This window comes from Arachis stenosperma, chromosome 10 (genome assembly GCF_014773155.1).
Source record: "Arachis stenosperma cultivar V10309 chromosome 10, arast.V10309.gnm1.PFL2, whole genome shotgun sequence".
Lineage (NCBI taxonomy): Eukaryota > Viridiplantae > Streptophyta > Magnoliopsida > Fabales > Fabaceae > Arachis > Arachis stenosperma.
In genome coordinates this window covers 80,061,318-80,087,199 of record NC_080386.1, presented here as the reverse complement: position 1 = coordinate 80,087,199, position 25,882 = coordinate 80,061,318, and the positions used below count along the sequence as shown (strand labels likewise).

The 25,882-nt window shown below is 39.4% G+C and overlaps 1 non-coding gene across 1 annotated transcript; it reads left to right on the top strand.

Annotated features, from left to right (window-relative positions):
* Positions 1-17,478: 17,478 nt before the first annotated feature.
* Positions 17,479-17,586, top strand: LOC130958329 (small nucleolar RNA R71). Its single transcript, XR_009077457.1, has one exon. It is a non-coding gene; the product is annotated as a small nucleolar RNA R71 (small nucleolar RNA).
* The last annotated feature ends 8,296 nt before the right edge of the window (positions 17,587-25,882 follow it).

The following is a 25,882-nucleotide window of genomic DNA, read 5'->3' as shown; positions in this document are numbered from 1 at the left end:
TCTAAACCTTGTCTGTGGTATTCTGAGTAGAATTCAATGATTGAATGACTGTGACGAGCTTCAAACTCCTGAAGGCTGGGCGTTAGTGACAGACGCAAAAGAATCAATGGATTCTACTCCAACCTGATTGAGAACCGACAGATGATTAGCCGTGCCGTGACAGGGTGCGTTGAACATTTTCACTGAGAGGACGGGATTGTAGCCACTGACAACGGTGATGCCCAACATACAGCTTGCCATGGAAAGGAGTAAGAAGGATTGGATGAAGACAGTAGGAAAGCAGAGAGACGGAAGGGACAAAGCATCTCCATTCGCTTATCTGAAATTCTCACCAATGAATTACATAAGTATCTCTATCTTTATGCTTTATTCATATATTATTCATAACCATTTGAATCTGCCTGACTAAGATTTACAAGGTGACTATAGCTTGCTTCATACCAACAATCTCCGTGGGATCGACCCTTACTCGCGTAAGGTTTATTACTTGGACGACCCAGTGCACTTGCTGGTTAGTTGTGCGAAGTTGTGATAAAGAGTTGAGATTTCAATTGAGCGTACCATGTTGATGGCGCCATTGATGATCACAATTTCGTGCACTAAGTTTTTGGCGTCATTGCCGGGGAATTAAATGCCCTAACTACAGTTTCGCATTTGTTCCCTGCAATAACAGTGCCAAGTTTTGATCCGGCAACAGCACCAAGTTTTTGGCGCCGTTGCCGGGGATTGTTGAGTTTGGACAACTGACGGTTCATCTTGTTGCTTAGATTAGGTATTTATCTTCAGAGTTCTTAAGAATGAATTCTAGTGTTTCAAGGTGATGTTTTTATCATCACCAAAGCTGATTGATTCTCATCAATTTAGCTCTTGGATGTAATGTCCTGCTGAAGCTTGGCTAGCCATGTCTAATTCCTTTAGACTAAAGCTTTAGACTAACATTGCATGATTCCTGGAATTCTCATTAAGAATTTTGATATCTTTATTTTATTTTCCACTTAATTTTCGAAAAAAATCCAAAAAAATTACAAAATCATAAAAACCAAAAATATTGTATGTTTCTTGTTGAGTCTAGTGTCTCATTTTAAGTTTGGTGTCAATTGCATGTTTCTGTTCTTCTTGCATTTTTCGAATTCATGCATGTGTCTTCATTAATCTTCAAGTTGTTCTTGATGATTTCCTTCTTCTGATCTTTAAATCCTCTTGTCTTGAGTGTTTTGTGGTTTCTCATATGCATTCTCATTTGTTAGTGTCAGTAGTATACAAATTTCTAAGTTTGGTGTCTTGCATGCATTGTTTATTTGATTTTAGTTGCATTTTGATTATTCCTCATTATTAAAAATCCAAAAAAAAAATTTTCTGTCTTTTCAAGTCAATAATACAGAGAATTGAAGATTCAGAACATACAGCAGAGGAATTACATAGAAAAAGCTGGGCGTTCAAAACGCCCAGTGAAGAAGGCAAACTGGCGTTTAAACGCCAGCCAGGGTGCCTGGTTGGGCGTTTAACGCCCAAAAGGGTAGTGCTTTGGGCGTTAAACGCCAGAATGTGCACCATTCTGGGCGTTTAACGCCAGGATGGCACAAAAGGGAAGATTCTGTTTTTAATTCAAATTTTTTTCAAGTTTTCAAAATTTTTCAAAATCAAATCTTTTTCAAATCATATCTTTTCAATCATATATTTTTAAAATCAATTTCTTTCCATTTTCAAAAATACTTGCTATCAATTAATGATTTGATTCAACATTTCAAGTATGTTGCCTTTTCTGTTGAGAAAGGTTTAATGTTTGAATCATATCTTTTCGTGTTAGGCAAGTCATTAATTTTTAAAATCAAATCTTTTTTTTCAATTGTTTTTCAAATCATATCTTCTCAATCATATATTTTTAAAACCATAACTTTTCAATCATATCTTCTTAATCATATCTTTTTCAAAATAGTTTTCAATCATATCTTTTTTATTTCTAATTTCAAAATCTTTTTCAAAAATCACTTGATTTCTTTCCCACTCTTAGTTTTTGAAAATCAATTACTATTTTTCAAAATATTTTTAAAATCTTTTACTTAATTCTCGAAAATTTCTTCCCCTCTTCTCACATCCTTCTATTTATGGACTAACACTATCCCTCAAGGAACAATTCGAACTCCATCTTTCTTGATAAGTTCGAATTCTCTTCTTCTTCCTTCTATTTTTCATTTCCTCTGACACCTCAAGGAATCTCTATACTGTGACATAGAGGATTCCATATTTTCTTGTTCTCTTCTCTTTCATATGAGCAGGAGCAAAGACAAAAGCATTCTTGTTGAGGCCGACCCTGAACCTGAAAGGACCTTGAAGCGAAAGCTAAGAGAAGCTAAGGCACAACTCTCTGTAGAGGACCTAACAGAAATCTTCAAAGAAGAAGAACACATGGCAGCCGAAAACAACAACAATGCCAACAATGCAAGGAAGGTGCTGGGTGACTTTACTGCACCTACTCCCGACTTCTATGGGAGAAGCATCTCTATCCCTGCCATTGGAGCAAACAACTTTGAGCTTAAGCCTCAATTTGTTTCTTTAATGCAACAGAATTGCAAGTTCCATGGACTTCCATTGGAAGATCCTCATCAGTTTTTAGCTGAGTTCTTGCAAATCTGTGACACTGTCAAGACTAATGGGGTTGACCCTAAAGTTTACAGACTTATGCTATTCCCTTTTGCTGTAAGAGACAGAGCTAGGATATGGTTGGACTCACAACCTAAAGAAAGCCTGAACTCTTGGGAAAAGCTAGGCAATGCCTTCTTGGCAAAGTTCTTTCCACCTCAAAAATTGAGTAAGCTTAGAGTGGAAGTCCAAACCTTCAGACAGAAGGAAGGTGAATCCCTCTATGAAGCTTGGGAAAGATACAAACAATTGATCAGAAAGTGTCCCTCTGACATGCTTTCTGAATGGAGCATCATAGGTATTTTCTATGATGGTCTCTCTGAACTGTCCAAGATGCCTTTGGATAGCTCTGCTGGAGGATCTCTTCATCTGAAGAAGACGCCTACAGAAGCTCACGAACTAATTGAAATGGTTGCAAATAACCAATTCATGTACACTTCTAAAAGGAATCCTGTGAACAATAGGACAAATTAGAAGAAAGGAGTTCTTGAGATTGATACTCTGAATACCATATTGGCTCAGAACAAAATATTGACTCAGCAAGTCAATTTGATTTCTCAAAGTCTGGCTGGAATGCAAAATGCACCAGGCAGTACTAAGGATGCTTCATCTGAAGAAGAAGCTTATGATCCTGAGAACCCTTCAATAGAAGAGGTGAATTACATGGGAAAACCCTATGGAAACACCTATAATTCTTCATGGAGAAATCATCCAAATTTCTCATGGAAGGATCAACAGAAACCTCAACAAGGTTTCAACAACAATAATGGTGGAAGAAACAGGTTTAGTAATGGCAAGCCTTTTCCATCATCTTCTCAGCAACAGACAGAGAATTCTAAGCAGAGCAACTCTGACTTAGCAACCATGGTCTCTGATCTAATCAAAACCACTCAAAGTTTCATGACTGAAACAAGGTCTTCCATTAGGAATTTAGAGGCACAAGTGGGACAGTTGAGTAAGAAAGTTACTGAACTCCCTCCTAGTACTCTCCCAAGCAATACAGAAGAGAATCCAAAAGGAGAGTGCAAGGCCATCAACATGGCCGAATTTGGAGAGGAGGAAGAGGCAGTGAACGCCACTGAGGAAGACCTCAATGGACGTCCACTGGCCTCCACTGAGTTCTAGTGCACGAAATTGCAATCACACTTTTGCAATTCCGTACAACTAACCAGCAAGTGCACTGGGTCGTCCAAGTAATACCTTACGTGAGTAAGGGTCGATCCCACGGAGATTGTCGGCTTGAAGCAAGCTATGGTTATCTTGTAACTCTTAGTCAGGATATCAATAATTATCAGGTTGAATTGTAAAAAGTAAAAGAACATGAAATAAGTACTTGTTTTGCAGTAATGGAGAACAGGTTGACGTTTTGGAGATGCTTTGTCTTCTGAACCTCTGCTTTCCTACTGTCTTCTTCTTCAAACACGCAAGGCTCCTTCCATGGCAAGCTGTATGTAGGGTTTCACCGTTGTCAATGGCTACCTCCCATCCTCTCAGTGAAAATGTTCAACGCGCTCTGTCACAGCACGACTAATCATCTGTCGGTTCACAATCGGGTTGGAATAGAATCCAGTGATTCTTTTGCGTCTGTCACTAACACCCAGCCCTCAGGAGTTTGAAGCTCGTCACAGTCATTCAATCCTTGAATCCTACTCAGAATACCACAGACAAGGTTTAGACCTCCCGGATTCTCTTGAATGCCGCCATCAATTCTAGCTTATACCACGAAGATTCCGATTAAAGAATCCAAGAGATATCTACTCAATCTAAGGTAGAACGGAGGTGGTTATCAGGCATACGTTCATAGTTGAGAATGATGATGAGTGTCACGGATCATCACATTCATCAGGTTTAAGAACAAGTGATATCTTAGAATGGAAGCAAGCATGATTGAATGAAAAACAGTAATAATTGCATTAATCCATCAAGACACAGCAGAGCTCCTCACCCCCAACCATGAGGTTTAGAGACTCATGCTGTAGAAGATACAATGAGAAACGTGTAAAGTGTCATGAGGTTCAAATACAATGTCAAAAGATCCTATTAATAGTGAACTATTTACCTAGGGTATACAGAAATGAGTAAATGACGTAAAAATCCACTTCTAGGTCCACTTAGTGTGTGCTTGGGCTGAGCATTGAAGCTTTCATGTGTAGAGACTTTTTCTGGAGTTAAACGCCAGCTTTTATGCCAGTTTGGGCATTTAACTCCAATTTTTATGCCAGTTCCAGCGTTAAACGCTGGGAATTCTGAAGCTGATTTGCAACGCCGGTTTGGGCCATCAAATCGCGGGCAAAGTATGAACTATTATACATTGCTGGAAAGCCCAGGATGTCTACTTTCCAACGTCTTTGAGAGCGCGCCAATTGGGCTTCTGTAGCTCCAGAAATTCCACTTCGAGTGCAGGGAGGTCAGAATCCAACAGCATCTGCAGTCATTTTCAGCCTCTGAATCAGATTTTTGCTCAGGACCCTCAATTTCAGCCAGAAAATACCTGAAATCATAGAAAAACACACAAACTCATAGTAAAGTCCAGAAAAGTGAATTTTAACTAAAAACTAATAAAAATGTAATAAAAACTAACTAAAATATACTAAAAACATACTGAAAACAATGCCAAAAGCGTATAAATTATCCGCTCATCAAGTTCCCTAATGAGGAACTATGGGAATCTGAGGCTCAAAATGAGACCATAGAGATTCCATTGGACTTACTTCTGCCATTCATGAGCTCTGATGTGTATTCTTCCTCTGAAGAGGATGAATATGTCACTGAAGAGCAAGTTGCTAAATACCTTGGAGCAATCATGAAGCTAAATGACAAGTTATTTGGTAATGAGACTTGGGAGAACGAACCTCCTTTGCTCATTAAAGAACTGGATAACTTGTCTAGGCAGAAATTACCTCAAAAGAGACAAGATCCTGGGAAGTTTTCAATACCTTGTACCATAGGCACCATGACCTTTAAGAAGGCTCTGTGTGACTTTGGGTCAAGTATAAACCTCATGCCTCTCTCTATAGTGGAGTTGCTAGGGATCTTTGAGGTGCAAGCTGCAAGAATCTCACTAGAGATGGCAGACAATTCAAGAAAACAAGCTTATGGACTTGTAGAGGATGTTCTGGTAAAGGTTGAAGACCATTACATCCCTGCTGATTTCATAGTCCTAGAGACTGGGAAGTGCATGGATGAGTCCATCATCCTTGGCAGACCCTTCCTAGCCACAGCAAAGGCTGTGATTGATGTGGACAGAGGAGAATTGATCATTCAAGTGAATGAAGAATCTTTTGTGTTTAAGGCTCAAGGATATCCCTCTGTCACCATAGAGAGGAAGCATGAAGAGCTTCTCTCAAAACAGAGCCAAACAGAGCCCCCACAGTCAAACTCTAAGTTTGGTGTTGGGAGGCCACAACCAAATTCTAAGTTTGGTGTTGAAACCCCACATTCAAACTCTAAGTTTGGTGCTGGGAGGTTCCAACATTTCTCTGAGTATCTGTGAGGCTCATTGAGAGCCCTCTGTCAAGCTACTGACATTAAAGAAGCGCTTGTTGGGAGGCAACCCAATGTTATATTTTATCTATTTTCCTTTGTTATTTTATGTTTTCTATAGGTTGATGATCATGAGAAGTCACAAAATCAATTGAAAAAGCAAAAACAGAATGAAAAACAGAAAGAAAAATAGCACACCCTGGAGGAAGATCTTGCTGGCGTTTAAACGCCAGTAAGGGTAGCAAATGGGCGTTTAACGCCCAGTCTGGCACCATTCTGGGCGTTTAACGCCAGAAAGGAGCACCAGACTGGCGTTAAACGCCAGGAAAGGGCAAGAAGCTGGCGTTAAACGCCAGAAATGGGCACCAGCCCGGCGTTTAACGCCAGAATTGGCATGAAGAGCAATTTTGCTCGCCATTTGGTGCAGGGATGACTTTTCCTTGACACCTCAGGATCTGTGGACCCCACAGGATCCCCACCTACCCCACCACTCTCTCTCTTCTTCACCCATTCACCAATCACCTCAACACCTCTTCCCCAAAAACCCCTCACCTATCAAATCCCATCTTTCTCTTCACCACTCACATCCATCCTTCATAAAACCTCACCTACCTCAACATTCAAATTTAAACCACTTTCCCTCCCAAACCCACCCTCCCATAGCCGAAACCTACCCCTCTCTTCACCCTATATAAACCCATCTTCACTCCTTCATTATCACACAACCTAAACACTACTTCTTCCCCTTTGGCCGAACCATACGCCATCTCCATCTCCTCTATTTCTTCTTCTTCTACTCTCTTCTTTCTTCTTTTGCTCGAGGACGAGAAAACCTTTTAAGTTTGGTGTGGTAAAAGCATTGCTTTTTGTTTTTCCATAACCATTTATGGCATCCAAGGCTGGAGAAACCTCTAGAAAGAGGAAAGGGAAGGCAAAAGCTTCCACCTCTGAGTCATGGGAGATGGAGAGATTCATCTCAAGGGTGCATCAAGACCACTTCTATAAAGTTGTGGCCTTGAAGAAGGTGATCCCCGAGATCCCTTTTAAACTCAAAAAGAGTGAATATCCGGAGATCCGACATGAGATCCGAAGAAGAGGTTGGGAAGTTCTTACCAACCCCATTCAACAAGTCGGAATCTTAATGGTTCAAGAGTTCTATGCCAATGCATGGATCAACAAGAACCATGATCAAAGTGTGAACCCGGACCCAAAGAATTGGCTTACAATGGTTCGGGGAAAATACTTAGATTTTAGTCCGGAAAATGTAAGGTTGGCATTCAACTTGCCCATGATGCAAGGAGATGAACACCCTTACACTAGAAGGGTCAACTTTGATCAAAGGTTGGACCAAGTCCTCATAGACATCTGTGAAGAGGGCGCCCAATGGAAGAGAGATTCAAGAGGGAAGCCGGTTCAACTAAGAAGGCATGACCTCAAGCCCGTGGCTAGGGGATGGTTGGAGTTTATCCAACGCTCAATCATTCCCACTAGCAACCGGTCCGAAGTTACTATAGACCGGGCCATCATGATTCATAGCATCATGATTGGAGAAGAAGTAGAAGTTCATGAGGTTATAGCCCAAGAACTTTATAAGGTGGCGGACAAGTCCTCTACCTTGGCAAGGTTAGCCTTTCCTCATCTCATTTGTCACCTCTGTTATTCAGTTGGAGTTGACATAGAGGGAGACATCCCCATTGATGAGGACAAGCCCATCACTAAGAAAAGGATGGAGCAAACAAGAGATCCCACTCATCATGAAATCCCTGAGATACCTCAAAGGATGCACTTTCCTCCACAAAACTATTGGGAGCAAATCAACACCTCCCTAGGAGAATTGAGTTCCAACATGGGACAACTAAGGGTGGAGCACCAAGAACATTCCATCCTCCTCCATGAAATTAGAGAAGATCAAAGAATCATGAGAGAGGAGCAACAAAGGCAAGAAAGAGACATTGAGGAGCTCAAGCACTCCATAAGATCTTCAAGAGGAAGAACAAGCCGCCATCACTGAGGTGGACCCGTTCTTTAATTTCCTTGTTCTTTATTTTCCTGTTTTTCGAAAAATCATGCTTATGTTTATCTATGTTTGTGTCTTGTGATCATTAGTGTCTTAGTGTCTATGCCTTAAAGTTATGAATGTCCTATGAATCCATCACCTTTCTTGAATAAAAAAATGTTCTTAATTGAAAAAGAGAAGAATTGCATGAATTTTAAATTTTATAACAGATTAATTATTTTGATATGGTGGCAATACTTTTGTTTTCTGAATGTATGCTTAAACAGTGCATGTGTCTTTTAAATTTGTTGATTCATGATTGGTTGGCTCTTGAAAGAATGATGAAAAAGGAGACATGTTACTGAGGATCTGAAAAAATCATAAAAATGATTCTTGAAGCAAGAAAAAGCAGTGAATACAAAAAAAAAATGAAAAAAAGAGAGAAAGAGAAAAAGAAAAAAAGAAAGAAATAAAGTTGTGATCCAAGGCAAAAAGAGCGTGCTTAAGAAACCTGGACACCTCTAATTGGGGACTCTAGCAAAGCTGAGTCACAATCTGAAAAGGTTCACCCAATTATGTGTCTGTGGCATGTATGTATCCGGTGGTAATACTGGAAGACAGAGTGCTTTGGGCCACGGCCAAGACTAATAAAGTAGCTGTGTTCAAGAATCATCATACTTAACTAGGAGAATCAATAACACTATCTAGATTCTGAGTTCCTATAGAAGCCAATCATTCTGAATTTCAAAGGATAAAGTGAGATGCCAAAACTGTTCAGAGGCAAAAAGCTAAAAGCCCCGCTCATCTAATTAATACTGATCTTCATAGATGTTTTTGGAGTTCATTACATATTCTCTTCTCTTTATCTTATTTGATTTTTAGTTACTTGAGGACAAGCAACAATTTAAGTTTGGTGTTGTGATGAGCGGATAATTTATACGCTTTTTGGCATTGTTTTTAGTATGTTTCTAGTATGATTTAGTTAGTTTTTAGTATATTTTTATTAGTTTTTAGTTAAAATTCACTTTTCTGGACTTTACTATGAGTTTGTGTATTTTTCTATGATTTCAGGTATTTTCTGGCTGAAATTGAGGGACCAGAGCAAAAATCTGATTCAGAGACTAAAAAGGACTGCAGATGCTGTTGGATTCTGACCTCCCTGCACTCGAAGTAGATTTTCTGGAGCTACAGAAGCCCAATTGGCGCGCTCTCAACGGCGTTGGAAAGTAGACATTCTGGGCTTTCCAACAATGTATAATAGTCCATACTTTGCCCAAGATTTGATGGCCCAAACCGGCGTTCCAAATCAGCTCAAAACTGCCCGGCGTTAAACGCCGGAACTGGCACAAGAATGGGAGTTAAACGCCCAAACTGGCACAAAAGCTGGTGTTTAACTCCAAGAAGAGTCTCTACACGAAAATGCTTCAATGCTCAGCCCAAGCACACACCAAGTGGGCCCGGAAGTGGATTTTTCTGTCATTTACTCATTTCTGTAAACCTTAGGCTACTAGTTCTTTATAAATAAGACCTTTTGCTATTGTATTTTCATCTTTGGATCTTAGATCATCTTTAGATCGTTGCATCTTTTGATCACGTATTGGGAGGCTGGCCTCACGGCCATGCCTGAACCTTGTTCTTATGTATTTTCAACGGTGGAGTTTTTACACACCATAGATTAAGGTGTGGAGCTCTGCTGTACCTCGAGTATTAATGCAATTACTATTGTTCTTCTATTCAATTCAGCTTGTTCTTATTCCAAGATATTCATTCGCACTCAAGAACTTGATGAATGTGATGATTATGTGACGCTCATCATCATTCTCACTTATGAACGCGTGCTTGACAACCACTCCCGTTCTACAAGCAAACAAGGCTTGAATGTTTATCTCTTGGATTCTTTAATCGGAATCTTCGTGGTATAAGCTAGAATTGATGGCGGCATTCAAGAGAATCCGAAATGTCTAAACCTTGTCTGTGGTATTCTGAGTAGGATTCAATGATTGAATGACTGTGACGAGCTTCAAACTCCTGAAGGCTGGGCGTTAGTGACAGACGAAAAAGAATCAATGGATTCTACTCCAACCTGATTGAGAACCGACAGATGATTAGCCGTGCCGTGACAGGGTGCGTTGAACATTTTCACTGAGAGGACGGGATTGTAGCCACTGACAACGGTGATGCCCAACATACAGCTTGCCATGGAAAGGAGTAAGAAGGATTGGATGAAGACAGTAGGAAAGCAGAGAGACGGAAGGGACAAAGCATCTCCATTCGCTTATCTGAAATTCTCACCAATGAATTACATAAGTATCTCTATCTTTATGCTTTATTCATATATTATTCATAACCATTTGAATCTGCCTGACTAAGATTTACAAGGTGACTATAGCTTGCTTCATACCAACAATCTCCGTGGGATCGACCTTTACTCGCGTAAGGTTTATTACTTGGACGACCCAGTGCACTTGCTGGTTAGTTGTGCGAAGTTGTGATAAAGAGTTGAGATTTCAATTGAGCGTACCATGTTGATGGCGCCATTGATGATCACAATTTCGTGCACCAGGAAGCTTGCAAAGAGGTGGAAGAATTCAAAAAAGAGCACAAGGGAGTGGAGCTTGCAAGATCATCAGAAACACCACCCCCAAAGCCATTACCATCCAATACAACATTCAAGTGGGTAAAACTCTTATCCTTAACCTTTACTTTCCCACTTGAATATGGGCTACTGGAGATGGATGGTCAACTTAGAGCTCTTTATGGTTTTAAGAGTAAAAGAGAGATGGTTAGAGGTTGGCAACACAATCCTAGGTTCATTATGGTTGAAAGTTCAAAGTCCAAATGAAAAGGTTGGTGTAGAGCTCGAATGAATGGGTCTAGGAAGATGTTTGGATGCCTTAGTGAGAATTCGGATTGCTTACCACCCAGATGGAATCATCATGTTCCACTTGGAGATGCTGTAGAAACAAGATTTGGGATCCCGACATACAAGAGGATCAACTTTGGGAGCTCAAAGCTTGTAGAGGACTTCATCAAGGCTTGGTGAATTTATCTAGAATTGATAGAGATTGTTGAAAGTCCAAGCATTGGTGGAAGTTTCAGGATGAGTTCAAGCACAAGCCACCATGACAAGGAGCTCACCATATGTCCAACTTAAGGACTTTAACTAAAAGTGCTAGGTGGGAGACAACCCACCGTGGTATGGTCGTTCCTTTCACTTTTCTTAGCTTTATTTAGTGACTCTTCTCATTATTAGTACATATAGTTTGGCATGCGTGGCCCTGAAAATAGGCGTAAAAAGGTGTTTGCCTGAAAGTTATGATGGCCTGATGCTGGTACTGTGCTACAGGCCCAAAATAGCTCACGCAAACGCGTCCTTGACGTGTGCGCGTCATTTTCAATTTCTGGCCACTCACGCGTGTGCCTGCCTGACGCGCACGTGTCGAATGCAATTTTGGCCACAGCGGGAAGCAAACAGAGAGTTGTGCATGCATGGAGCTGGCCTTGCGCGAGTAGCACGACCAAGGTCACGCGTGCGCGTGACTGACGCTTACGCGTCCTTTGTGATTCTGCTTACCCACGCGTACGCGTCGCGTCCCGTTTTCCATCTTACTCCTTTCTTCTCTCCTTTCTTATTCTTTCTTCCTTCCTTTCTTCTTCCTTTTCTTCTCCCTTTCTTTTCTATACTTGTTGTTTTCACATTGTTTTTAAAATTCTCTTACTCAACTGTTGCATTTTTTTGCATTATTTTGGGTGAACCTTAACTTTTTTGCGATTTAGTTGACATGCCCTATGCTTCTATTATTTTCTCACTTATATGTTGTAACTATCATGTAGTTGAGAACCTTATTATTTGCAACTGGCCCATATATATTTTATTTCTTTTCATATCTTTGCTTGTGGGTTATTTTCCTTCCTTTTTCTCTTCTTTCAGGATGGCCACCAAGAGGGAAAAGGAAAAGTTTATTACTGGAGCAATAAACAAGTTTACTACACAATCATTGGAGAAAAACATCAATTGGAGTAATGGTGCACGAAATTGTGATCACTACTTTTCACAACTCAAATAATCCCTAGTAATGGCTCCAAAGACTTGGTGCTCAATACCATGGCATAAACACAACTTCGCACAACTAACCAGCAAGTGCACTGGGTCGTCCAAGTAATACCTTACGTGAGTAAGGGTCGATCCCACGGAGATTGTTGGTATGAAGCAAGCTGTGGTCACCTTGTAAATCTCAGTCAGGCAGACTCAAATGGGTATAGATGATGAATAAAGCATAAAGATAAAGATAGAGATACTTATGTATATCATTGGTGAGAGCTTCAGATAAGTGTATGAAGATGCCTTCCCTTCCGTCTCTCTGCTTTCCTACTGTCTTCATCCAATCCTTCTTACTCCTTTCCATGGCAAGCTCATGTAGGGTTTCACCGTTGTCAGTGGCTACCTCCCATCCTCTCAGTGAAAACGTTGCCTATGCTCTGTCACAGCATGGGTAATCAGCTGTCGGTTCTCGGTCAGGCCGGAATAAAATCCATCGATTCTTTTGCGTCTGTCACTAACGCCCCGCCTGCTAGGAGTTTGAAGCACGTCACAGTCATTCAATCATTGAATCCTACTCAGAATACCACAGACAAGGTTAGACCTTCCGGATTCTCTTGAATGCTGCCATCAGTTCTTGCCTATACCACGAAGACTCTGATCTCACAGAATGGCTGGCTCGTTTGTCAGGCAAGCACTCGGTTGTCAGGCGATCAACCATGCATCGTGTATCAGGAATCCAAGAGATAAACACTAGAGCCTTGGTTGCTTGTAGAACAAAAGTGGTTGTCAGTCACCTTGTTCATAAGTGAGAATGATGATGAGTGTCACGGATCATCACATTCATCAAGTTGAAGAACAAGTGATATCTTGGACAAAGAACAAGCGGAATTGAATAGAAGAACAATAGTAATTGCATTAATACTCGAGGTACAGCAGAGCTCCACACCTTAATCTATGGTGTGTAGAAACTCCACCGTTGAAAATACATAAGAACAAGGTCTAGGTATGGCCGAATGGCCAGCCTCCCAAAGTGATCAAAAGATCTAAAGAAAAAGGTTCCAAAGATCAGAAGATGAAAAATACAATAGTAAAAGGTCCTACTTATAGGAAACTAGTAGCTTAAGAATTACAAGGGTGAGTAAATGACATAAAAATCCACTTCCGGGCCCACTTGGTGTGTGCTTGGGCTGAGCAATGAAGCATTTTTCGTGTAGAGACTCTTCTTGGAGTTAAACGCCAGCTTTTATGCCAGTTTGGGCGTTTAACTCCCATTTAGGTGCCAGTTCCGGCGTTTAACGCTGGAATTCCTGAGGGTGACTTTGAACGCCGGTTTGGACCATCAAATCTTGGGCAAAGTATGGACTATCATATATTGCTGGAAAGCCCAGGATGTCTACTTTCCAACGCCGTTGAGAGCGCGCCAATTGGGCTTCTGTAGCCCCAGAAAATCCACTTAGAGTGCAGGGAGGTCAGAATCCAACAGCATCTGCAGTCCTTTTGAGTCTCTGAATCAGATTTTTGCTCAGATCCCTCAATTTCAGCCAGAAAATACCTGAAATCACAGAAAAACACACAAACTCATAGTAAAGTCCAGAAAAGTGAATTTTAACTAAAAACTAATAGAAATATACTAAAAACTCAACTCAAACTACCAAAAATATTCTAAAAACAATGCCAAAAAGCGTACAAATTATCCGCTCATCACAACACCAAACTTAAATTGTTGCTTGTCCTCAAGCAACTGAAAATCAAATAAGATAAAAAGAAGAGAATATACTATAGACTCCAAATTATCAATGAAACTTAGCTCCAAATTAGATGAGCGGGACTAGTAGCTTTTTGCCTCCGAACAGTTTTGGCATCTCACTCTATCCTTTGAAATTCAGAATGATTGGCTTCTTTAGGAACTCAGAATCCAGATAGTGTTATTGATTCTCCTAGTTAAGTATGATGATTCTTGAACACAGCTACTTATTGAGTCTTGGCCGTGGCCCAAAGCATTCTGTCTTCCAGTATTACCACCGGATACATACATGCCACAGACACATAATTGGGTGAACCTTTTCAGATTGTGACTCAGCTTTGCTAGAGTCCCCAATTAGAGGTGTCCAGGGTTCTTAAGCACACTCTTTTTGCCTTGGATCACAACTTTATTTTTTTCTTTTTCTTTCTTTTTCTTTTTCTCCCTTTTTTTTCGTTTTTTTTTTTTGTATTCACTGCTTTTTCTTGCTTCAAGAATCATTTTTATGATTTTTCAGATCCTCAGTAACATGTCTCCTTTTTCATCATTCTTTCAAGAGCCAACAATTTTAACATTCATGAACAACAAATTCAAAAGACATATGCACTGTTCAAGCATACATTCAGAAAACAAAAAGTATTGTCACCACATCAAACTAATTAAGTTAGTTTTAAAGATGAATTCGAAATCCTGTACTTCTTGTTCTTTTGTAATAAAAACAGTTTTCTTTTAAGAAAGGTGATGGATTCATAGGACATTCATAACTTTAAGGCATAGACACTAAGACACTAATGATCATAAGACACAAACATAGACAAACATAAGCATGAAAATTCCGAAAAACAGAAAAACAAAGAACAAGGAAATCAAAGAACGGGTCCACCTTAGTGATAGCGGCTTGTTCTTCCTCTTGAAGATCCTATGGAGTGCTTGAGCTCCTCAATGTCTCTTCCTTGTCTTTGTTGCTCTTCTCTCATGATTCTTTGATCTTCTCTAATTTCATGGAGGAGAATGGAGTGTTCTTGGTGTCCCACCCTTAGTTGTCCCATGTTGGAACTCAATTCTCCTAGGGAGGTGTTGATTTGCTCCCAATAGTTTTTGTGGAGGAAAGTGCATCCCTTGAGATAAATTTCTCCATCTCTCATGACTCGGAGGTAGAAGCTTTTGCCTTCCCTTTTCCTCTTTCTAGAGGTTTCTCCGGCCTTGGATTCCATAAATGGTTATGGAAAAACAAAAAGCAATGCTTTTACCACACCAAACTTAAAAGGTTTGCTCGTCCTCGAGCAAAAGAAGAAAGAAGAGAGTAGAAGAAGAAGAAATGGAGGAGATGGAAGTGGCTTGTGGTTCGGCCAAAAGGGGGGAAAGTGGTTTGAAGTAATTGGTGAATGGGTGAAGAAGAAGAGAGAGGGTGGTGGGGTAGGTGGGGATCCTGTGGGGTCCATAGATCCTGAGATGTCAAGGAAAAGTCATCCCTGCACCAAATGGCATTCAAAATCACGTTTTGAGCCATTTCTGGCGTTAAACGCCGGGCTGGTGCCCATTCCTGGCGTTTAACGCCAGGTTCTTGCCCTTTTCTGGCATTTAACGCCAGTCTGGTGCCCCTTTCTGGCGTTAAACGCCCAGAATGGTGCCAGACTGGGCGTTGAACGCCCAACTGCTAGCCTCACTGGCGTTTAAACGCCAGTGGGTTCTTCCTCCAGGGTGTGCTATTTTTCTTCCTGTTTTTCATTCTGTTTTTGCTTTTTCAATTGATTTTGTGACTTCTTATGATCATCAACCTACAAAAAACATAAAATAACAAAAGAGAAATAGATAAAATATAACATTGGGTTGCCTCCCAACAAGCGCTTCTTTACTGTCAGTAGCTTGACAGAGGGCTCTCATGGAGCCTCACAGATACTCAGAGCAATGTTGGAACCTCCCAACATCAAACTTAGAGTTTGAATGTGGGGGTTCAACACCAAACTTAGAGTTTGGTTGTGGCCTCCCAACACCAAACTTAGAGTTTGACTGTGGGGGCTCTGTTTGTCTCTGATTTGAGAGAAGCTCTTCATGCTTCTTCTCCATGGTGACAGAGGGATATCCTTGAGCCTTAAACACAAAGGATTCTTCATTCACTTGAATGATCAGTTCACCTCCATCAACATCAATCACAGCCTTTGCTGTGGCTAGGAAGGGTCTGCCAAGGATGATGGTTTCATCCATGCACTTCCCAGTCTCTAGGACTATGAAATCAGTAGGGATGTAATGGTCTTCAATCTTCACCAGAACATCCTCTACAAGTCCATGAGCTTGTTTTCTTGAGTTGTCTGCCATCTCTAATGAGATTCTTGCAGCTTGCACCTCAAAGATCCCTAGCTTCTCCATTACAGAGAGAGGCATGAGGTTTACACTTGACCCTAAGTCACACAGAGCCTTCTTGAAGGTCATGGTGCCTATGGTACAAGGTATTGAAAACTTCCCAGGATCTTGTCTCTTTTGAGGTAATTTCTGCCTAGACAAGTCATCCAGTTCTTTGGTGAGCAAAGGGGGTTCATCCTCCCAAGTCTCATTTCCAAATAACTTGTCATTTAGCTTCATGATTGCTCCAAGGTATTTAGCAACTTGCTCTTCAGTGACATACTCATCCTCTTCAGAGGAAGAATACTCATCAGAGCTCATGAATGGCAGAAGTAAATCCAATGGAATCTCTATGGTCTCATTTTGAGCCTCAGATTCCCATGGTTCCTCACTAGGGAACTCATTGGAGGTCAGTGCACGCCCAGTGAGGTCTTCCTCAGTGGCGTTCACTTCCTCCCCTTCCTCTCCAAATTCGGCCATGTTGATGGCCTTGCACTCTCCTTTTGGATTTTCTTCTGTATTGCTTGGAAGAGTACTAGGAGGGAGTTCAGTAATTTTCTTGCTCAGCTGTCCCACTTGTGCCTCCAAATTCCTAATGGAGGACCCTGTTTCAGTCATGAAACTTTGAGTGGTTTTGATTAGATCAGAGACCATGGTTGCTAAGTCAGAGGGGTTCTGTTTAGCATTCTCTGTCTGTTGCTGAGAAGATGATGGAAAAGGCTTGCCATTGTTAAACCTGTTTCTTCCACCATTATTGTTGAAACCTTGTTGAGGTCTCTCTTGATTCTTCCATGAGAAATTTGGGTGATTTCTCCATGAAGAATTATAGGTGTTCCCATAGGGTTCTCCTAGGTAATTCACCTCTTCCATTGAAGGGTTCTCAGGATCATAAGCTTCTTCTTCAGATGAAGCATCCTTAGTACTGCTTGGTGCATTTTGCATTCCAGACAGACTTTTAGAAATCAAATTGACTTGCTGAGTCAATATTTTATTCTGAGCCACTATGGCATTCAGAGTATCAATCTCAAGAACTCCTTTCTTCTGATTAGTCCCATTGTTCACAGGACTCCTTGCAGAAGTGTACATGAATTGGTTATTTGCAACCATTTCAATTAGCTCTTGAGCTTCTGTAGGCGTCTTCTTCAGATGAAGAGATCCTCCAGCAGAGCTATCCAAGGACATCTTGGATAGTTCAGAGAGACCATCATAGAAAATACCTATGATGCTCCATTCAGAAAGCATGTCAGAGGGACATTTTCTGATTAATTGTTTGTATCTTTCCCAAGCTTCATAGAGGGATTCTCCATCCTTCTGTCTGAAGGTTTGGACTTCCACTCTAAGCTTACTCAATTTTTGAGGTGGAAAGAACTTTGCCAAGAAGGCATTGACTAGCTTTTTCCAAGAGTCCAGGCTTTCTTTAGGTTGTGAATCCAACCATGTCCTAGCTCTGTCTCTTACAGCAAAGGGGAATAGCATAAGTCTGTAGACCTCAGGGTCAACCCCATTAGTCTTGACAGTGTCACAGATTTGCAAGAATTCAGCTAAAAACTGATGAGGATCTTCCAATGGAAGTCCATGGAACTTGCAATTCTGTTGCATTAGAGAAACTAATTGAGGCTTAAGCTCAAAGTTGTTTGCTCCAATGGCAGGGATAGAGATGCTTCTCCCATAGAAGTCGGGAGTAGGTGCAGTAAAGTCACCCAGCACCTTCCTTGCATTGTTGGCATTGTTGTTGTTTTCGGCTGCCATGGGTTCTTCTTCTTTGAAGAATTCGGTCAGGTCCTCAACAGAGAGTTGTGCCTTAGCTTCTCTTAGCTTTCGCTTCAAGGTCCTTTCAGGTTCAGGGTCAGCTTCAACAAGAATGCCTTTGTCTTTGTTCCTGCTCATATGAAAGAGAAGAGAACAAGAAAATGTGGAATCCTCTATGTCACAGTATAGAGATCCCTTGAGGTGTCAGAAGAAAAGAAAAATAGAAGGCAGAAGTAGAAAATTCGAACTTATCAAAGAAGATGGAGTTCGAATTTTGCATTAAGGAATAGTGTTAGTCCATAAATAGAAGGATGTGAGAAGAATGGAAGAAATTTTCGAAAATTAAGTTAAAAAGATCTTGAAAACTTTTTGAAAAACACTTAATTGATTTTCGAAAATAAGAGTGGGAAAGAAATCAAGTGATTTTTTGAAAAAGATTTTGAAATTAGAAATCAAAAAGATTTGATTGAAAACTATTTTGAAAAGGATGTGGTTAAGAAGATATGATTGGATTTTTTAAAAAAGATGTGATTGAGAAGATATGATTTGAAAAACATTTTAAAAAGATTTGATTTTAAAAATTAATGACTTGCCTAACAAGAAAAGATATGATTCAAAAATTAAACCTTCCTCAACAGAAAAGGCAACATACTTGAAATTTTGAATCAAATCATTAATTGTTAGCAAGTATCTTTGAAAAAGGAAAGAAATTGATTTTGAGAAAGATTTGATTGAAAAGTTATGGTTTTAAAAAAGATATGATTGAAAAGATATGATTTGAAAAAGATTTGATTTTAAAAAACTTTGAAAACTTGAAAAAAAATTGATTTGAAAACAAAATCCTCCCCCTTGTGCCATCCTGGCGTTAAACGCCCAGAATGGTGCACATTCTGGCGTTTAACGCCCAAAACTCTACCCTTTTGGGCGTTAAACGCCCAACCAGGCACCCTGGCTGGCGTTTAAACGCCAGTCTGTCTTCTTCACTGGGCATTTTTGAATGCCCAGCTTTTTCTGTATAATTCCTCTGCAGTATGTTCTGAATCTTCAATTCTCTGTATTATTGACTTGAAAAGACACAAATTAAAAATATTTTTGGATTTTTAATAATGAGGAATAATCAAAATGCAACTAAAATCAAATAACAATGCATGCAAGACACCAAACTTAGCAGTTTGTATACTATTGACACTAACAAAATGAGAATGCACATAAGAAATAACAAAACACTCAAGTCAATAGAATTCAAAGATCAAAACAGGGAAATCATCAAGAACAACTTGAAGATAAATGAAGACACATGCATAAATTTGAAAAATGCAAGAAGAACAGAAACATGCAATTGACACCAAACTTAAAATGAGACACTAGACTTTAAACAAGAAATATTTTTTTTTGTTTTTATGATTTTGTAATTTTTTTTGGATTTTTCGAAAATTAAGTGGAAAAAGAAAATAAAGGTATCAAAATTCTTAATGAGAATTCCAGGAATCATGCAATGTTAGTCTAAAGCTTTAGTCTAAAGGAATTAGACATAGCTAGCTAAGCTTCAGCAGGACATTGCATTCAAGAGCTAAATTGATGATGATCAATCAGCTTTGGTGATGATAAGAACATCACCTTGAAACACTAGAATTCATTCTTAAGAACTCTGAAGAAAAATAATACCTAATCTAAGCAACAAGATGAACCGTCAGTTGTCCATACACAAACAATCCCCGGCAACGGCGCCAAAAACTTGGTGCATGAAATTGTGATCACTACTTTTCACAACTCAAATAATCCCTAGTAATGGCTCCAAAGACTTGGTGCTCAATACCATGGCATAAACACAACTTCGCACAACTAACCAGCAAGTGCACTGGGTCGTCCAAGTAATACCTTACGTGAGTAAGGGTCGATCCCACGGAGATTGTTGGTATGAAGCAAGCTGTGGTCACCTTGTAAATCTCAGTCAGCAGACTCAAATGGGTATAGATGATGAATAAAGCATAAAGATAAAGATAGAGATACTTATGTATATCATTGGTGAGAGCTTCAGATAAGTGTATGAAGATGCCTTCCCTTCCGTCTCTCTGCTTTCCTACTGTCTTCATCCAATTCTTCTTACTCCTTTCCATGGCAAGCTCATGTAGGGTTTCACCGTTGTCAGTGGCTACCTCCCATCCTCTCAGTGAAAACGTTGCCTATGCTCTGTCACAGCATGGGTAATCAGCTGTCGGTTCTCGGTCAGGCCGGAATAAAATCCATCGATTCTTTTGCGTCTGTCACTAACGCCCCGCCTGCTAGGAGTTTGAAGCACGTCACAGTCATTCAATCATTGAATCCTACTCAGAATACCACAGACAAGGTTAGACCTTCCGAATTCTCTTGAATGCTGCCATCAGTTCTTGCCTATACCACGAAGACTCTGATCTCACGGAATGGCTGGCTCGTTTGTCAGGCGAGCACTCGGTTGTCAGGCGATCAACCATGCATCGTGTATCAGGAATCCAAGAGATAAACACTAGAGCCTTGGTTGCTTGTAGAACAAAAGTGGTTGTCAGTCACCTTGTTCATAAGTGAGAATGATGATGAGTGTCACGGATCATCACATTCATCAAGTTGAAGAACAAGTGATATCTTGGACAAAGAACAAGCGGAATTGAATAGAAGAACAATAGTAATTGCATTAATACTCGAGGTACAGCAGAGCTCCACACCTTAATCTATGGTGTGTAGAAACTCCACCGTTGAAAATACATAAGAACAAGGTCTAGGCATGGCCGAATGGCCAGCCTCCCAAAGTGATCAAAAGATCTAAAGAAAAAGGTTCCAAAGATCAGAAGATGAAAATACAATAGTAAAAGGTCCTACTTATAGGAAACTAGTAGCTTAAGAATTACAAGAGTGAGTAAATGACATAAAAATCCACTTCCGGGCCCACTTGGTGTGTGCTTGGGCTGAGCAATGAAGCATTTTTCGTGTAGAGACTCTTCTTGGAGTTAAACGCCAGCTTTTATGCCAGTTTGGGCGTTTAACTCCCATTTAGGTGCCAGTTCCGGCGTTTAACGCTGGAATTCCTGAGGGTGACTTTGAACGCCAGTTTGGGCCATCAAATCTTGGGCAAAGTATGGACTATCATATATTGCTGGAAAGCCCAGGATGTCTACTTTCCAACGCCGTTAAGAGCGCGCCAATTGGGCTTCTGTAGCTCCAGAAAATCTACTTCAAGTGCAGGGAGGTCAGAATCCAACAGCATCTGCAGTCCTTTTGAGTCTCTGAATCAGATTTTTGCTCAGATCCCTCAATTTCAGCCAGAAAATACCTGAAATCACAGAAAAACACACAAACTCATAGTAAAGTCCAGAAAAGTGAATTTTAACTAAAAACTAATAGAAATATACTAAAAACTCAACTCAAACTACCAAAAACATACTAAAAACAATGCCAAAAAGCGTACAAATTATCCGCTCATCAAGTAACCTGCCCACTTGCGAATCTTATCATGCACCGAGGACGGTGCAATCTTTAAGTGTAGGGAGGTCGATACCGACTTCCGCGGGTTAGTTAGTTCTTTCTCAACACCAATGTGGGATTTTCTTTGTTAGTTCATTGTTGCATTTGCATGTTTGATTGCATGTTTGTTACATTTTGTGCATATTTTGCCACTACTTGGTTGAAGTGATGAACTCTTTTCCAAGAAATTATCTTATAGCATTTCACTAACTTGAATTAAAACTTTTGTTAAACTTGTTTGAAGAAATATTATATTGGAACATGGTTTAGAGCTCGAACACACAAAACCTGTGAGATTTTGAGCCTACTTGATTGGTTGCATTTTATCAACCAATATTCTGTTTTGGTGTGTGTTGTTCTCTCTAAAATTGTGATCTTTGTCTTGCTTAATTCTATATTTTCATTATTTGATGTATGCATACACTTATATGATTGAGGCCTTTGTTCACTATAGCTCACATACCCATATGGCCTTAACCTTTTCATTATCCTTTGCAAACCAATTTGAGCCTATTTTACCCTATTTATTCTTTATTTTAGCACATTATCAACTCTAAGCGAAAAATAATGATGTCCTTAATTTGAATCCTTGGTTAGCTTAAACTAGTGAAAGTGCTCACGAATTAAATATGGGGAAATTGGGTTTGGTAACGTTTGGTTTGTGAATTGAGTATGTTAGACTTTTTGTGAAAATGTGAAAAATGATGAGGACATGTTTATTCATTCAATACCTTAATCATATGCATTGAGAAAAATAAAACAAAAGAAAAAGGAAAAAAAATTTAAATAAAAAAAAAGAAAAAAACAAGAGAAAAAGAAAAGAGCAAACAATAAAAAAAGGGACAAAATGCCCCAAAGTAAATGATAGCAATGCATATGAGTTGTACGTAAATTTGGGATGCATAAATGTGTGGTAACCATAGTTAATGGGCAGTTAGATCTTGCATTATGATTACATGGATTGTCTTAAGTTAGGTGAGAAGTTTAGGTTAATTAAGGATTCAGATTTTAGTCCACTTGACCAAATACAATGCTACCTTAACCCTAACCTCATTACAACCCTTAAAAGACCTCTTGATATGTGTATCTGTGCATTAATTCTTTGGTGATTGGTAGAAGAAGAGCAAGTCTTAGAAAGCAAGATTAGTAGAGAATTGAGAGAATCGAACCTTAAACACTTGAGCGATTAGAGTGTATGCACTTCCAGTGAGGGTTCGATGCTCAATTCTTTGTTCCCGGCTTTCATGAGCTATCATCTTCTTGCAAGTTATTTGTACTTCATTTTTATGATTTGGATTAGTGAAATCCAGTTCATATTTATTCTTGAAAGATTTATTTGCTTTTCACCAAGTTGGTAGAAACATTTTGCATTTAGCTGCATTCATATAGATAGGTTACATCTCATACTTTCTGCCATTCATCTTCACTCTTATAGTTTCTCTTGAGCTTAGCATGAGGACATACTAATGTTTAAGTGTGGGGAGATTTGATGCACCACTATTTCCTGGTACATTTTGTGCTTAATTGAGTGGATTTTATCCACTAATCTCATACTTATTCATAGAAATCGCATGTTTTACATTTTCCTTCCTGATTTTGTGGTATGATTGCAAAACATGTTTCTTTGGTCTTAATTTAGTGTATTTTAAAACCTCTCTTATTACCATTCGATGCCTTGATATGTGTGTTAAGTGTTTTCAGAGATTATAGGGCAGGAATGGCTTAGAGGATGGAAAGAAAGCATGCAAAAATGGAAGGAATACAAGAAGTTGAAGGAACTGTAAAGCTGTCAACCCTGACCTTTTTGCACTCAAACGGTCATAGCTTGAGCTATAGAAGTCCAAATGAGGCAGTTTCAGTTGCGTTGGAAAGCTAACATCTGGGGTTTTGATATGATATATAATATGCCATAATAGCCGTACAGCTAGGTGATGCGCACGCGTCATATCACGCACACGCGTCGCATTGACAGAAAACCAGCGTATTAAGATTCACAACCAACGATTTCTAGGCTATTTCCGGCCTAGTTTAAAGCCCAGAAAACACGGATTAGAGGCTGCAGAGTGGAGGAATCAGGAGGATCACTTTTCATTATTCACTTTTCATAATTTAGATGTAGTTTTAGAGAGAGAGGCTCTCTCCTCTCTCTAGGATTTAGGATTCCTAGTTTTATGCTGTTAAGTTGGATATTACAGAGTCATTATCTCCATTGAAGACTTCATCATTCTAGTTTGTTTCCTAGCTTATCACTTGCTCTTCCATATTCTTAATCCTTGTTCAGAGTTACAATTGGATTGCTTTTATGAATTTAATTTTATTATTTATTTAATTGCTTCCAATTTTATTCCAATTATCATGTCTCTTTTCTACTCCTCTTTCATAACAAGGAAGATGGTATTCATGTTGATAGAGTAGACTCCTAGCTTGCCTTAGGAGTTGATTAAGAGGAGATTCTTGAGTTGGAATACTCAAGAATTAATTGGTAATTGGAAGTTGTTGGCTAGCACTCTAGTTACTAACGCTAATCCTTCCCGAGGGAGATGATTAGGACTTGTGAATAGAAGTTTCCTCCCTACTTAACTTTCCTTTATTAGATGAAGGATAACTCAGTAGAAACAACAATCAATTATTAACTGATCTTGGGAACGTCCAACAAGGATAGAACTTCCGATTAATCTTCTCCTAGTCAAGGCATTTTATTGTTATTATTTTATTTTCTCTATAATTTACTTCTCTTATTCATTATCCCAAAACCCCAATTTACACAACTCATAACCAATAATAAGAACACCTCCCTACAATTCCTTGAGAGACGACCCGAGGTTTAAATACTTTGGTTATCAATTTTATTAGGGGTTTGTTACTTGTGACAACCAAAATTTTTGTACGAAAGGATTTCTTGTTGGTCTAGAAGCTATACTTGCAACGAGAGCTTAATTGTGAAATTCTAGACCGCGCGAGAATCCCGTTTGTCACCACACAATTAGGCGCAAAACTCACATGCTTATGTGTTCTTAGCTCAAGACATGTTCCACAATGTATAGTTCAAGCAAGTTCAATGAAATTTTTTTTACTCAAATCAATTGGGATGTCAATGCCCTATATAAAAGGAGTTTTCTTGGAAAATTTTATTATTTTTACTAAGATTATTATATATATGCAAACCAAGGAAATACAACTAAAAATTCTAAATGACCTAAAAATGAAATGCAAAATTGTTGGGATTAGAAATTTTTCACCCAAAAACGGCCGATCGGTCGGACGACCTCCCTACACTTAAAAGTTTGCACCGTCCTCGGTGCATTCTGAGATGAGCAAGGGGGTACGACGACTATAGGATTGCCACCTTCAGCTGGTGGATCAACCAGCTGCTGTGTGTTCTTTCTTCTGCTTCCCTCGTTGCTTATGGTGAATCATCCATGAAAAATAGAAAAGAACACCGTAAGATGAGAAAATGCAAAAGTAAGAAAGCGTAAATTATTGGAATGAGGTAATAATCACTAGAATGAAGTGAGTGAATTAGTGTGACATTGAAGAAAAATAGTGTGTGTGTTCTATTGCATGCGGTCTAGAACACACACTAGCATAGAGATCTATGTCACAATTACACAAAAAAAGTAAGCACTTCACTCATTCTAGTGTGCTTGAGATACTTTAAAGAAAACTTGTAGGTTAAGACAACCAAACAAGCAATAAAGAAGGCATTCAAGCAATAGTTAAGCAATTGTGAAATGGATGAAGGATGGACATTGATTGTGTGCAAGGAAACTTAGTAAACCAAATGAAATATGAAACTTACACATCAATCAATGACACACTTTGAATTTTATTTGCATCACCTAATTGACATAGAAGTGGAAGACATGGGTGCTATGGAACTTAGGAAAAAGAAGATAGAAATTAAATCCAGTCACATAGCAAGCATGGTCCACAAAGCTTAAAAAGCTCAAAAATATGTCACTAGGTAAGCTTACCATCCAAATTCACAATTCCAAACTCTCAATGCATGAACTATGATGAGTGGATATTTTATACGCTTTTTGCCATCATTTTCATATAGTTTTTAGTATGTTTGTTTAAGTTTTATTAAGTTTTCATAGGTTTTAGTGCAAAATTCACATTTTTGGACTCTACTATGAGTATTGTGTTTTTATCAAATTTCAAGTATTTTCTGGCTGAAATTGAGGAGCTAGAGCAAAAGTCTGATTCAGAAGAAGAGAAAGTACTGCAGATGCTGTCAGGATCTGACCTCATTGCACTCGAAAGAGCTTTTCTGGAGCTACAGAAGTCTAAATGGAGCATTCTCAATAGCTACGGAAAGCTAACATTTAGGGCTTTCCAGCCATGTATGATAGTTCATACTTTATTTCAGAATTAAAGGCCCAAAACTGGCGTT